The sequence below is a fragment of the Tachypleus tridentatus genome, chromosome 4, assembly GCF_004210375.1.
Source record: "Tachypleus tridentatus isolate NWPU-2018 chromosome 4, ASM421037v1, whole genome shotgun sequence".
In the NCBI taxonomy this organism is placed as follows: Eukaryota; Metazoa; Arthropoda; class Merostomata; order Xiphosura; family Limulidae; genus Tachypleus; species Tachypleus tridentatus.
Genome location: NC_134828.1, coordinates 121,681,990 through 121,686,466, shown reverse-complemented (window position 1 = coordinate 121,686,466; position 4,477 = coordinate 121,681,990).

The following is a 4,477-nucleotide window of genomic DNA, read 5'->3' as shown; positions in this document are numbered from 1 at the left end:
CTAAACTCACACTGACTTGGTTGAGGAAACAGTGATGAGCACCCTTCGGAAAGTGTCCAAATGCATCTCTATTGGAGTGCAACATCTCAACCTAGAGGAAAACACATGTGAGACAACGCTCATAACCAGATACAGTCTTCGCCCATCTTGACAGTACGTTTCACTAAACTGGGTGTCAAAAAAAGGATGACATCCTTAATTGTAGATATGATGGTTGGTCCACCTTTCCCATGGCGATGTGTGATATCCTGGCCAACACAGTGCATCTAGACTAGTATGTCTCCTTTCTATACCAGACCACCTGGGAATCAACCTTTTAAAGAAGACATGACAGGGGTGTCTTAACCAACTAATACTATTTGGTTGGTCCAGTACTTTTCTAAAACCAGTTTTACCACAAACTAACCAGCAGGAGATTGTACAGTTATAACATTCTCTAGTGTAGTATAGTATAGGAAAAATTATATATAGAAATGAAAAGTAAATAAGCTACATGTACAGTTAATTCAAAAGCCACGTTTGAAACCGGAGAGTGGTGATAGTGGAATGATAATTTGACATCGAGTCTGATGAATGAGTGATATTTAAGGGGGAAGTACTTAGAGGGGGTATTTTGTGAAGGATAAGGACTGGAAATTAAGTTTGAGCTGGTCATAAATGTGTTATCAAAAGGACAGATGCAGGTGTGGACTGAGTGACGTATAAAACCTTGAGAAGGAAACATATATAAGTAACTTGGTCTAACTAAATAGAATTAATTTACTATCTAAGCAAAACCATGTGGTATTGGGGACCAAAAAGTTACGACTGTTCTTTCTGAGATGGGTGGTAAATGTGTACAGAAGTTGAGTATTTCACTGATTAGATAACTATTAGAACACTTGGGTATTGAAATAACACACTGTACAAAGGATCTTATAGGTATTGAGTAATGGATACCAGGTTCCATTGATTCTGTTATACTCAGTAACAGATGTGAAAGTGAGTGTGACTCAAAGGTATAAGGACTTCCATTACAGCTATTACCTACAGTAAAGAAATTACTTCACTAGTAGACAGATTAAGACTGCATCAATCTAAACGAAAAGAAAGAAAATTCAGACCGATTGAGAAATGTTTTGAAAATTATCCCAGGTGAAAAGTGTATGAACAGTAACACGAAATTTAAGATTCGTGTTTAAATGGAGTGAATTTTGAAACTAGTTACTTAATAACTGTACAAAATAAAAAGTAATAAACAGCATGAAAAACGTTAAAGTAAAAAAAAAAGAAGGAAAAATTTTAACACATCATAAAACTATTGTGTCAAATGTAGAGATGAAGATTGGAACCCCCATTTTATTATCTCCAACTGGTTAGTTCAAAAGACATCTGGTTTTGGAAAAAAGTTAACATTTTCTTACATGAAAATGTGTTTCCATTAGACACTTACCATTTCACACAGAGATTATATCTTCTGTGAACATCTGCCTTGAGTATCTGCGTGACACTAGTTTTTAGGCAACTTCGATCTGAACTCACATGATTCTTATTAATGGATAATGATGTTATTGTTTAATAGCTCCCTCTATACTGCTCCACTCATGAAATTGCATTATTAAAGAAAAAATAAGTCGTAATTACGCAAATGAACACATACGCATCAGAAAACTTGTGAGTGAAGCAGCTATTTGATAGGCAGATCATGATACAAATGATCTGTTTTCAAATTAATCGCTTCAAATACATGAGAATCTATACAACAAATCCATTGGATGGATGCCGAATCATGACGGTCGAGTGTTTTAAAAAAAAATTAAAGATCTGATACCTGCTCTATAATTGATGTAAAAAATCACCATGAAATTATCAGAATGGATCATAATCAAACAATTCACAAGTAGTGGTAAGGAATACAAACGGGATTGTGAAAGAGGGAAAAAGACCTCTTTTTAAGAACATCAAGTAAAACCTTGTAAGATGATTGGTAAATTTCTTCACACCTAAAGAAAACAGAATAGATTTCAAAGTGGATGAAATTGAACAGGTTTAGAACTGATCGTTAGAGAGAAAAGAACTGGAGAGAAATCCTATGTGTAAGAATGGTTGTAATCCATCCGTTATTTGACATGTGGGACCAGAGGAAGAAACATTGTATAGAACAAGCCACAGCAGAAAACAGAATGGAACAAGAATCATTCCAAAGGGAACAGTATCTCTATGAAGTACTTCTGACATGAAATGAAGATGTAAAGTGCAAGGAGGCAAACAAAGAAGGTTCAGGAAAAGACAGGGTAATTGTGTACTGGGTAGTTGAACTGAATAAATTGGTCAGCTTTCCAAAAATTCAAAATTTATACCACAGTTTGTGAATCTAGATAGTGCATGTAAAAATAACTATAATTCTTAATCAGTGAATCAGTAAGACTACGAGGACCAGACATATAGTCCTGGAAATGTAGTTGGTGTAAAAAGAAATCAGTATGTATGCAGATGTAAGTAACTGATGAAAAACAAATAATACATCAGAATTATATTTATACAAACGGGATTGTGGAAGAGGGAAAAAGACCTGGAATGGAATATACATGAGAAATTAAGCCCACATAATGAGAGGATGGTCGAATACTGTCCTCAGTGGGAAGTTCACATAGCCTTAGAAGTAGATGAACGTAAACAAACAAGCTAACCTTCTGCTGAATTTCCTATTGACATCGAAGGGATGAAAGAGTGTCAAATATATGTGAATAAAGTTGCAGGCTACATAATGGTGTTCACTAATATATGAAAAGTGGCTGTCATGTCAAACAGATGTGAATAAAGTTACAGACTACATGATGGTGTTCACTAATATATGAAAAGTGGCTGTCATGTCAAATAGATGTGAATAAAGTTACAGACTACATGATGGTGTTCACTAATATATGAAAAGTGGCTGTCACTTCAAATAGATGTGAATAAAGTTACAGACTACATGATGGTGTTCACTAATATATGAAAAGTGGCTGTCATGTCAAATAGATGTGAATAAAGTTACAGGCTACATAATGGTGTTCACTAATATATGAAATGTGGCTGTCATGTCAAATAGATGTGAATAAAGTTACAGACTACATAATGGTGTTCACTAATATATGAAAAGTGGCTGTCACGTCAAATAGATGTGAATGAAGTTACAGACTACATGATGGTATTCACTAATATATGAAAAGTGGCTGTCACGTCATCAATACGTAACTTTCATCTCCTCGCCACTGTTGAAATTTCACTTATGTGTAAACATTCTTCTCTCACAAAGGTTAGAGAAATAGTGATATGGACTTCTACGTTAATAAATAGAAAAAAAATGTAATTCGAGAACAAAGCAAATCTCTGTTATTAAAACTAATAAATCTACAAAACAATTTTTAAATACCACAGAGAGAACTAGAAAATAGGAAGTTAGTGTTTCTAAGATTGTTGGAAGACACATGCTGAACTATGAGAAATCTCATGAGCCAAGATGGCAATTGTCTAAAAGAGAAAATCTCTAAGGCAAACGAACAGAGAAGACATCTTAACTGTGTTAAAAGGTTTATCTTGTTTCAGAATGAGCTGTAGCAGCCAATGAATATACCAGTCGGCCGAGAAACTCCATTCATACCATCTCCTGCAGGCTGGTTCTTTGGAGATCTGGTATGGAAAGGAGGTGGACCAGTTTAGATGTATTGTGTTGGCTAGGATGCCCCCCACCCAATCATGGGAAAGAGGGTGGACCACTTTAGATGTAATGTTTTAGCTCGGATGTTTCCCACCTTATCATAGGAAAAGAGGTGAACCCGTTTAGATGTATCGCGTTGAGAAGAATGCTCCCCACCCAATCATGGGAAAGAAGGTGGACTAATTTATATATATTGTGTTTACTAAGATGCTCCCCACTCTATCATTGGAAAGAAGGTGGACTAATTTATATGTATTGTGTTTACTAAGATGCTCCCCACTCTACCATGGGAAAGAAGGTAAACTAATTTATATGTATTGTGTTTACTAAGATGCTCCCCACTCTACCATGGGAAAGAAGGTGGACTAATTTATATGTATTGTGTTTACTAAGATGCTCCCCACTCTACCATGGGAAGAAGGTGGACTAATTTATATGTATTGTGTTTACTAAGATGCTCCCCACTCTACCAAGGGAAAGAAGGTGGACTAATTTATATGAATTGTAATATATATGCAAAAACGGCTCGTTTGGGTTGAGAAAATATTTTACATAGAAGAGCGAACAACGTTTCGCACTTCTTCGGTCATCCTCAGGTTCACAAAGAAAGAGGTAACTGACCGAAAGCTGACCACATCTTTGAAAGGGGTTGTGTAACTGGGTGTCGGAATGTAGTGGGCGTTGTTAGATGTTTGAATATATAATATAATTTTATTTTATTACATTTAATATAGGTATAAAGGCGTTCCTTTATATTGGTTTATTTTAGGTTTACGTTGTCGTATAAGTAAGGCTTCT